An 11,708-nucleotide genomic window follows, 5' to 3' on the forward strand; every position below is an offset into this window, starting at 1 on the left:
CTTTTCCATTTGCAATGATGATTTTCCATGTTATTTTTTTCTTTTCCTGGTTTGTACGTCACTTCTCTGTTTCAATTGAATTAGACTTGATTGGGTTTTTGAGTTTTGGGATGCTGAGAACAGTTTGTGTTTTCCCACCAACTGCAGAATTGTCATCGGGGTAATGAAAATCAAGCAGTGGCAGCGACTGATACTACTGTGGTGTCTTCTAGTATAAATGATTTGACTGAAGCAGTCAGACCTACTGAGGTAGTGGCTCGTTCTAGTATTGTACTATCCAAAATGGAGGACAGTTCAACTATTAAGTCAGAGGCACATGATATGGGGAACTTCGAGAGTGGGATACCTGGTCTGGATTCTGCTGTCTGTGATGATGGACTGTTGGAAACTCTAGATACGTCTCATTTGTCCTCTGCTGATATACAAGGGACAAATCAGGAGGAAGTTACAAGTTTGGATAGTTCTCCTCTGAATTTTCCTTCGACTGGTTCTACATCAGTAGATAGGTCGGAGGAACTCAATCCTAATAGCTTGACTCATACGACAGCAACTTCTATTCATTTGTCTACTCAATATGTACTTCCTAAGATGTCAGCACCTGTAGTTGACCTTGATGATGAAAATAAGGATTATCTACAAAAATCAGCTTTTCTGCACATCATTGAAGCTTACAAACAAGTTAAAGTTGCTGGAGGCACACATGTGCGCTTTTCTTTGCTTGCTTGTTTGGGAATGGAGGTAGTAACCCCAATAAACCTTTTCATATGTTCTTTATCATGAAGTAATATGGCAACTCCTTCAGGCTTCCTTAGTTGATTCTAATGATATTTACTCCTTTGTTTTCTGCTATATTTGATAATTACAAGTTGCTGACTATTTGTTGTATAATTCTAATTATATTTACTCTTTTATCTGTTCTCTTCCTTGTCCTTGCTTGGATCCATGTAGCCGACCCCATTAAGTTGGGATAAGGCTTTGTTGTTGTTGAATATTTGGAGTAAATGGAGATATTTCAGAAACTTTCTGTTTTTCCTTTCTGTCACAGCATTTTATGTGATGTTTATGTTATGTTATAACCTCTGTTTTGAAATCACATGATTCAGACAGTGGATCCTGTGAATCAGTGCCCAAACAATTCAGACCCTGGTTGAATTACTTCTTAGGAGAGTCCTTTGAGTCTGATTTAGATGATTCTTGTGATTCATACAAATCACCACCGAGTCCCTGATTAAGTTGAGTCAGTTGAAATGTGTCAAACCAGGCTATGGAAAAAGCCACATCAACTCGTCAAAATCAACATTAAGCCACATCAAATCATCACAAATCAACATTAAGTCATTAAAAAAACTCAACTACTGGAACTTCTCCTCCTTTCGTGACATTGCTACTAGAGTTCCCTCTTGTAGGGTCAATCTTCAGACTATCCGATCTTCTCTCCAATCTGATCCCCTTAATCTTGCCCTTGCCGAGGAGGAGAAGTCGGCCGCTAAGGAGCTCTCCACTCTTCTCGCCCAAAAGGAGAGCTTTCTTTGTCAACAATCCAGAATTAAATGACTTGAGCTTGGAGACACCAACTCATCTTTCATTCACAAATCTCTTAAAGCCAGATCCAATGCCAACTCCATCCTTTTGCTCACTTCCCGTAACGACTCTACCCTCCTCAACACTGAAGAGATGAAAGCAGAAGCCGCTTCTTACTTCTCTGACCTCTTCAACCCCCTCCTGCTCCCACACTGCTCCCTTTACCAATGATCTCAACAAATTCATTCTGATCACCTCATCCCTTCCCTCGATTCCATCCCCTCTGAGGAGGAAGTCCTTTCGGCCATCCTCTCTCACCAAACCAACAAGGCTCTTGGCCCCTGTGGTTTCAGCATGAAATTTTTCTCCTACTGCTGGGACATCGTCAAATCTGATCTTTTCATAGCCATCAGAAGCTTCTTCTTCAATCCCTCTTAGATCTTAGGTGTTAATCACAACTTCCTCTACCTCTTCCCCAAGCTCGATGGAGCTTCTGTCATGGCCGACTTCTACCCCATCTCCCTATGCAACCTTCTCTATAAGTTCATTGCCAAGATCCTTGCCAATCGAATTCAATCTGTTGTGGATTCTCTGGTCAGCCCCAACCGGTCGAAATATTGCTGACAATATCATCCTCTGCCATGAAATTGTCAAAGGTTTCGAGTGAAAATCTCACTCCATCCCTGCTCTTCTCAAAATTGATATCCATAAAGCTTTTGACTCCATCCGTTGGGATTTCATAGCCAATGTTTTGCTCTGGATGTCTTTCACTCCAAATTTGATCCACTGGATTCACGCTTGCATCTCCACTCCCAAGTTCTCTGTCCTATTGAATGGTGTATCTCTACGGGATATTTTGTCTCTTATGTTGGTATCAGGCAAGGTTGCCTCTTTCACCATTCTTTTCCTTTGCCCTTGAAGTCCTTTTTAGATCTATTCAATCTTATACTGACCTTCATTTCATCTCCCCATCCCCAAATGCGAGTTCATTAGGCTCGCCCACCTTGCCTTTGCTGACGATCTCATGATCTTCTCCAAGGTTGACACTCTCCATCTACTCCATCATTTCCTCTTATCAAGAATTTTAAGTATCTTTCTGGCCTCCGCATCCTGATTAAATCCCGCCTCTTCCTTGTTGGAGTCTCAGATCATGTCATAGTGAGCTTCCGTGAGCTTATTGGATTCACTCTTGGATTCTTGCTTGCCGAGTACCTCGGCCTGCCTCTCATCTTTTCTAGGATTACTACCCATCACTGCTTCCCGATGCTTGACTTGGTGAGAAAAAGACTTCAGGTCTGGAAAGGGAAGCTCCTATCCTATGCCGGCCGTTTGGTTTTTGCTAGATCTGTGATCCAATCGATGTACCTCTATTGGCTTGGCATATTCTCCCTTCTTGTTTGTACCTCCAAAGCAATTGAATCCATTCTTTACTCCCCGGGCATTGACAAATCTGCCAAGGTTGCCTCCATCATCTTAAATGGGGCCTGGTCCTCTACCCCCTCTCATCCCCTTACTGATATTTGGGTTGCCCTTCCCCCTCCATCCGGGCCTTACGGGCAGGGTAGACAAGATCTTATGGACCCCTTCTAATTGCCTCTTCTCTGCATCAGCGTGGAACCTCATACGATCTTCTGCCCCCTCCGTGCCTTGGCGATCTGGTTCAAAGGCCATATCCCTCACATTCCGGTCTCCCTCTCCTGTTGTCTCTGCTGGAATAACACCGAAGATATCAATCACTTCTTTTCCTCCATCTAGAAGAGAGTCCTCAAATATTGTTGGCCTTCCAGAAAAATTATCCTTCCCTTCTGTAGAGAGTGGATTTGTGTTGACATGCCCTTTACTGGTTCCTCCATTTGTGATATTGCTGGAAAGCTATCATTTTGTGCCATCATCAACCACGTTTGGATGGAGCGCAATCTGCGTAGATGGACATCGAAATCTTGTTCTTATGATAAGATTTAGAATGCCATTTATTTCGATGTCTGCTCCAAACTTGCCCTCAAGCATAGGTCGGTTAGAAGCACTCCAAGGAATAGGCTTATTGTTGTTGCCTGGGATCTCCCTTCTTTGATCCTATCTTCCTCCCATCCACATGATGATTTGTATCCTCCTTAGTCCCCCTCCTTTTTCTTTTCCTGGGTTGGTTGTCCTTTATTAACTAGCTCTTGCTCCCCCCCGCCTAAGGTTTAAGATCTCGCTCTTGCCCCCCATCTCACTAATCCAAAAAAGAGAGATCTCGCCGAGATCATGTATTTTTTCGCGGTCGTCTCGGTGGCTATATGGTCTTTGTAGTCCCTGAAACTCGGTATTTACCCTATTTTAGGGCTTCTAAACACAATGGAAACATCAGGTTTTTAAAAATAAAATTTAAAGTGGTACTTTGACTTCGTACCCCGATGTAAGTAGTCTCCAACTCTTCAGACTCTAGGCTAGTATTCTCTGTTCCATAATCCACATTTCATAATCGACACATGACACATCATAATCATAAGAATTTAAAAGACATCATCGGTATATACCTTAATTGATTAACAATTAATATTGATGACTGATGAGTCACATTAACGTACATTGAAAATTTGAAATGACATAAGCTACATAACAACATAAGGTCAGTATGCATCATTTATTTAAACAGAAAAATAAAAAGCATAAAATAATTAAAAACAAAAAAATTTATTTCCCTACATTAATCCATAGATCAGTGATATGTATCACATATAAAAAAATCAATGTAAACCAACAAGTATTGATGATGTTTACATGAAAAAATGGGTTTAAAATGATTTCTTTTTTATCTAAAATGGTTCGAGAAGAAAAGTAACTCCAAATGTGGATGAGGAGGTAATATTCTCTACTCTTTAAGTTTAAATGAGTGTAGGAATAGAGATCCTCAAGCAAAAACGCCAAAATTCTTGCTCCTAGTGTTTTTTCTTGAAAAAATTAGAGAGAGGCGAGGTCTTGGTGAGATTTGGGCGAGATAATCGCCGAGATCTTGTCGTTTTCACACCTCGCCTGTGATCTCATCTCGCTAAGTTAAAAAAATGAGATCTCAGCGAGATCTTGAACCATGTCCCCACCTTCCCCCCCCCTGGGCTTGCCCCGGTTGGGTTGTGTCGCTCCCACCTTTTCTTCTATTTTAAGTCATTATTTATTCATAAAAAAAAAAAAAAAATTCAACATTTAGAGAAATGCTCTTCTTTTATAATAAGTTTGACTAGTCAAATGATTTTATTTTTACATGAGACTTTTTGTATTGGGTATAGCACAAAACCAGGTTTCCAACAAGTCGAGATTACTTAAATTTGGGTTGTAATAACAAAGTTATATTCTGGTCAAACTAATTTTAAAATGCACAAATGCTGTTAAAATCGTCTGAATGAAAATAATCTTATGGTCATCAAAATAAAAGATTATTTTACTGAACTTTTGATTTTTAGCAATGTTTTGGCATGATAAGATTTATAAAATTTTCAGAATTGAGAAAAACCCCATGATTTGAAAGTTGAAAATCGCCCCTACAACCAAAAATCCAATTTTTATTCTTGGACTACGGGGCTGACTTTTTATCCTTTGGATTTTGATTTTTAAACCTTTTTTGTTGGATTCAAATAGGGGGGTATTTGCTTATTTATGAATAATATCTTAAGTAATTGAAATAACAAACATAAAAACATTTGGCATAAATAAGTGCCAAAATATAAGGCGACAATCACCTAGGCCCCAGGAAAACCGCCTGGACACCAAGGCGGTGCCACCTTGACAACTATGGCATGAACCATGAATTATAGATTTTGAAGTTTCTCTTCTTCAACCCAATGAGAATGTTGTAATATATGTAAGAGTTTGCAAATCTTCATTACATGATTTTGAGTTGATTATAGGACAGTCAAATGACCAGCTATGATGTATGGTGCGGAAAGGTGGGCAGTTAAGAAGCATCATGTAGATAAACTCAGTGTAGCGGAGATGAGGATGTTGAGATGTATGAGTGTTAAAATCAGGAAGGATAAAGTAAGGAATGTTCATATTAGTGCTGATTTAGGAGTAGCTCCGATACATGATAAACTGTGAGAAAGTCATTTGAGGTGGCATCGCCATGTTCAACGGAGGCCTTTGGGTGCTCCAGTATGTATGAGTGATTTGATTCAGATTGAAAGAACTAAAAGAGCTAGGGGCAGACCTAAACTGACCTTCTTATGCCTTATATCAAGTATGAGACATTGAAAAGAGTTGATTGTAGGGCAAGAATCCATGTAGCCAACCCTATTTAGTGGGATAAGGATGAGTTGTTGTTGTGATTGCTTTAAATTAGATTGATAATGCTTTCTCTCTTTCTCTCTCTCTCTCTCTCTCTCAATATATATATATATAACTTAGATGTACCTAGAGACTCGTCTCATTCATAGAACTACAAGGGTCATCAAAAGGCATGTCTCGAACCTTACTGTGTGACACTGAGGAAGAAGGCATAAAACATGTTCCAGCCAGCTATGGCAGCACTACGGCACGTTGATATCTACAGTATCGAAGTACATATCCCCGCACTAATTAAACTCTCCTCAATTCAGTCTCAAGTTCTGAAAAACGTGTTTTCCTAATAATAGGACTTAGGCTTGATAGGGCATAGACTATGGTTCTAGTTGCACTTGGGGGACACTTCCACTTCTTTTTACTGTGGAGGGGTCGCTTTTGCCTCAGGGTTATCCATTAACTCTTTGACCGTAGGTGCATAATGTCACATTGCTTCGTCTTTCTTTATTTTTTTATGGCATGAGTATTTAAATTTTGAACCTTAACCATTGATTTAATTAATAAGCTTCATACATGTTGTATCAAAGGTTTATTGCATTTCTTATTAGCTAAGCTTTTTGAGTCCTCTTTTGCAGTATCCCTTGGAGTTAGACCCATGGAAGCTTCTTCAGAAGCATATATTGTCAGATTATCTGAATTATGAGGTAAATGAACACTAAATAAGGCTTACTTGGTGGTTTTGTTTTGGATGAATAAAATATATAAACCCAACGAGAAAGGAATATACTTGGTGCTTAAATCTGCCTCTGCTTGCAGTTGTTTTTTTCCATGGTTATTTTACTGCGTACTGTACCTTTTTTTTTTTTTTTGTTGATTTAGACAAAATAAAGTGCAAACATATTTAAATCTTCTGAGTAGTAGCCTTACTGTAATATCACAAAATTGAATTCTTGCAGTGCCTGTTTCTAACCTCTACTGTTATAGTACCTGCTGATTATTTCTTTTTATGTGTTGTCTTAAACTTACACTAGTTCCATCACGGTCTTAGTACTTCATTGTAGTTTAACTTGTTTCATATTTCTGAAGGATATATACCTTATTACAAACCTAGAAGTAAAAATTGGGGGGGAAAATGTTCCATGACGCCCGTACCTGGAATACTTTTTATCATGCTTGCAACTTTTCAGCCACATGGTCTGATGATTTGGCAGGCTTACTCATGGTTGTTAAGTTCGCTCAATAATACGAATCAGTCGAATATGAATTCTTCTCAATGATTCAGAAAATTCCGTGCCTTTCTGGAACACCTATAAATATCATTTTTTTTTTATTTTTTTTTGGGTGAACAAAAAATTAATTGACCAAAAAGAACCTTGGATAGAACATTTTGGAGAGCAAGGATCCATGTAGCCAACCCCATTTAGCCGAGATTTTCCTAACTTCTAGGTTGTGCCTCCTTCCTCTTACTCCCATATTTCTTTTCTCATCTCTCATCTTCCCATCTCGCCCCTCCTCCACTTCTGTTTGGACTTCTTCAATTTTGTTTTGTATGGATCCATGTAGCCGACCCCATTAAGTTAGGATAAGGCTAAATTTTTTTTTGTTGTTGTAAAAAACAGCTTTTTATGGGCTTCGGATTTTTCAGTACACGTGTACTTGTTCAACTTCATCAATTTATTTCGGCTTTGAAGGGAAGGGAGAGGGACACTTAGCAGTACACTCCATCGATTTTCCCAGCTTTCCAACACTCTGGTGACTCGGGTAAGGCCCCATAGGGTTGTGAGCAATGCTAATGGCATTTGCTGTCACAAAAGAGCTTCATAGGAAGGGTAGCAAAAACAACCAAATCAGTGAGAAGACCATGAAGCCATAGGAGTTCACAAATGCCATGTGCCATAGCACGAAACTCTGCTTCGGCACTGAACGGGCAACCACGGCTTGCTTCTTGCTTTGCCATGTAACAAGGTTACCACTAACAAAGGTGCAATAACTAGTAGTAGACCTGCAGTCATCAAAGGAACCTGCCCAGTCAACATTTGTGAAGGCCTCTACCCTAAGGTGATCCTGAGGAGAAAAAAGGATGCCACTTCTTGGGGCAGATTTCAAGCACCGAAGAATATGCAACACAACTTCCATGTGAGTCGAGTAGGGATCATGCAGGGACTGACTAACCAGGCTGACGACAAATGCTATGGCAGGGTGTGTATGAGAGAGAGAGATCAATCGCCCCACTAATCTCTGATATCTTCCCTTATCCATAAGATCATCTTCTTTGCTACTCAGGTGACCATTAGCTTCAATAGGAGTGTCTATCGACTTACACCCCAACATTCCTGTCTAAGAGAGAAGATCAAGCCCATACTTCCGCTGAGACAAGTAGATCCCACGAGAAGACCTGTCAACTTCAATACCGAGGAAGTAACGAAGTTTTTCTAGACCTTTGATCTCGAATTCCTCACTCAAGTATATCTTCAAGCGAGAGATTTCTGCCAGATCATCACCAGTAACAACAATATCATCTACATAGACTGTTAGGGTAGCAATCTTTCCGCCAGATCTCTTGATGAACAGAATGTGGTCAGCATTGCTTTGAGAGTAACCTGTAGCAACCATAGCCTTATGGAAACATCCGAACCAAGCACGAGAGGATTGCTTCAGCCCATTCAGAGCATGCTTCAGCTTGCATACCTTCCCTTGGGTTTTGGAGCAAGTGAACTCAAGAGGAATGTCCATATACACTTCCTCCTCAAGTTCCCCATGAAGGAAGGCATTCTTCACATCTAACTGTTGGAGATCCCAATTTAAGTTGGCGCCACAAGCCAAGATAACATGAATTGTGTTCATCTTAGCAACTGGAGCAAAAATCTGCTAGATAAGTTTGTGTGAAGCCTTTAGCAACAAGTCTGGCCTGTACCGATCCACTGTACCATCAATCTTTTGTTTTATTGTGAAGACCCACTTGCACCTAACTGTCTTCTTTTATGAGGGAAGACACACCAGATCCCATGTGTCATTCTTCTTCAGAGCTTGCATCTCTTCAACCATGGCTCCCTGCCATTGTGAGTCTGCACTTGCTTCCTGCCAGATATGGGGAATGGACATAGAGGAACGAGAAAACACAAAATTATAGTAGGAAGGAGAAAGTGAGTCATAAGAAACAGTTTTAGCAATAGGATGTAAAGTACAAGACCTAATGCCTTTACGAACAACAATAGGCAACTCAAGAGACTAATCAACAGAAGGAGAAGGAGAATTACCAGGGTCCAAGGGGATAAAATCAGGCTCGAGAGGAGACAACTAGTATGGTAGGGTAGATGTTGGATGTGTAGTGGTCTGAGTTTGCCCTCTGCGACTATACACACGTATCTCTGGCCGAGGCGACGTAGGAGATGTAGGAGTATTGCTCTCCCCCTGAGACGGGATACTAACAGGGATATCAATTTCAAGAGACGGCGGCACATCTTCCACAATGGAAGGAGACTGCCTTTGAAGAGGTGTCGCAGTGTAGCATGACACAGATTCGTGAAAGACAACATCCATTGTCAATAACCAACGCAGAGTAGGAGGATGAAAACACCGATAGCCTTTCTGAGTAGGAGCATACCCCAGAAAAATGCATCGGAGACCACGAGGATCAAACTTTCCATGAGGATGATCGCGAGTATAGCAAACACTACCGAATACCTTAGGAGGAACAGGAAAAGCAGCGGAACCTTGGAGAAGATCTAGAGGGGAGTGGAAGGCATGGACCCGAGAAAGCATTCGGTTGATAAGAAAGGTAGCAGTGAGAGTTGCATTGCTCCAATACTGGGGAGGAACATGCATCTTAAACATAAGAGAGCATTCTACCTCACAACGGTGGCGATTCTTCCACTCAGCAACCCATTTTGAGCCGAAGTGTCCATACAACTAGTCTGATGAATTATCCCATGATCGAAAAGGTAAGCTTAAAATGACCCTTCAAAGTATTCACAGCCATTGTCGCTTCGAAGGATCTTAATGGTAGCACCGAACTAAGTCTGAACAATGCGGTAAAGCTGCTGAAAGCAACAGAAGGTCTCGCTCTTGGTTTGCATCATATAAACCCAAGTAGTCCGAGAATGACAATCAATAAAAGAGACAAGCCACTGATAACCATTGATAGACACATAGCGGGATGGACACCAAATATCAGAACGTATCAATGAAAAAGGAGTGGCACTTTTATTGCCAGAAACAAAATAAGTGATTCGAGTTTGTTTGGCCAAAGCACATGTCTCACAAAAAATTGACTCGAATTACAATTTTTAAAGGAAGGAAAAACTCTAGTTAAAGTTCCCAAAGAGGGATGTCCCAACCGACGATGCCACTGCAGTTACTCAGAGATGGGAGGTGACGTGGAAGATGTCTAGAGAGCCTGACCAGAGACCAATGCAGTGTCATCATCAAACAAATATAGACCGCTACGTATCTTACCAGAGCTAATCGTTGCCCCTGTCACCAGATCCTGAAAAACACAATGAGACGGGAAAAAGATGACTTGCAATTTAGATTGGAAATAAGACTACTAATGGATAAATGGTTAGTGGGAAAAGAAGGAACATCCAATATAGTAGAAAGGGATAAAGAAGAGGTACAACTAACATAGCCCTTTCCCAGAATAGTGGAATAAGTCCTATTAGCCAATTTGACCTTACCATTACCAGGACAAGTAGTGTATTGTGAAAAAAAGAGGCAAGCAACATGTTATATGATTAGAAGCCCGAGAGTTTATAATCCAAGGGGTAGAAGGGACAGACATAGTATGGCCACAAAAGGAGATACCTGACCCAGAAGGGGTGGAATGAGCAGAGCTCGCAGTGGCTGGTGCAGGAGTCTGGACGTGTCAAGAGGCGCCGGAGGGCAGTAAGCTCATCAGATGATAGTGAGGTTACTGAGGTGCTAAAAGCAGAGTCAGAGTTAGGGCTCTCAGTATAGTTGGTCTGCCCAGAAGTATCGGCAAGACCCTTCCCTTGCGCTTTTGTAAATGTATCAGTAGGACGGCCATGAAGCTTCTGGCAGTGCTCCTTGGTGTGACGCTCCTTCCCACAATAATCGCACTTCACTGAAGTCCTGGTAGAGGAGTGATGCAGTTTAGTTTCCTAAATAGGCTTGTTTTATTAGGAATAAGCTTAGGGTTGGGTTCCATACATGTTGGGCCTTTGATCCCATGTGTTTTGAGTGCAATAGACCACTTTTATAGGTCTAAAAGGGGGGCTCTAAGGTTGCATACGGGATTCAGTGATTTGTTTCCTTTTTCTTTAGTTTCCTTTTTAGATGGGGTTATTTAGTTTCTAATTTCAGTACCTAGCTAGTTTCCAATTTTCAGTCATAAGTCAGTTTCTATTTCCAGTTTTAGTAACTAAAGGACTTTCTATTTTGTAAGTTTCTATTTTTAGGTTTAGTAACTAGGTGAGTTTCTAATTTTTCATTTCCTATTTCAGTTTTTGGAAACTAAAGTTAGTTTCTATTTTATGTAACCCCCCATCATTATTATAAATAAAGGAGAGCTCTCATTAGTAGAGCCACAATTTTATGAACAAAAAAAGATGCTACTGCGTTATCAAAGAAGAAGGGTTTGGTGTTTGATCCAAGCGACACTCTGCGGCGAGAAGTCCGAGTGGATCTTCATATTTTCTGGTTTTCTTATTGTTTCTAATCTCATTCAGCCAGCCAGGTAAGTGCTCTAATCTATCTGCAGAATTTCTGGGTTAAGATTCTCTATTTTATCTACCGTTGGCCTAGCTGTTTTGGGAGTTCTGGCCATCCGATGACCTTCTAATTTTGATCGAAGGTTAGTCCTATTCTGAAGGAAGTTCGATCCAATTTTGAGGCTAATCAGACCACTGGTTCTTGCTGAAGTGGACGGTTGCTCAGTTCTGGCCGGTTATGGATTTTGCCCAGATCTGAATTCT

At 40.7% G+C, this 11,708-nt stretch overlaps 1 pseudogene; it reads left to right on the forward strand.

Moving 5' to 3' along the window:
- LOC122060599 overlaps nt 1-6,527 on the forward strand; it is a 32,425-nt pseudogene extending 25,898 nt beyond the window's left edge.
- Nucleotides 6,528-11,708: the final 5,181 nt, after the last annotated feature.

This window comes from Macadamia integrifolia, chromosome 14, assembly GCF_013358625.1.
Source record: "Macadamia integrifolia cultivar HAES 741 chromosome 14, SCU_Mint_v3, whole genome shotgun sequence".
In the NCBI taxonomy this organism is placed as follows: Eukaryota; Viridiplantae; Streptophyta; class Magnoliopsida; order Proteales; family Proteaceae; genus Macadamia; species Macadamia integrifolia.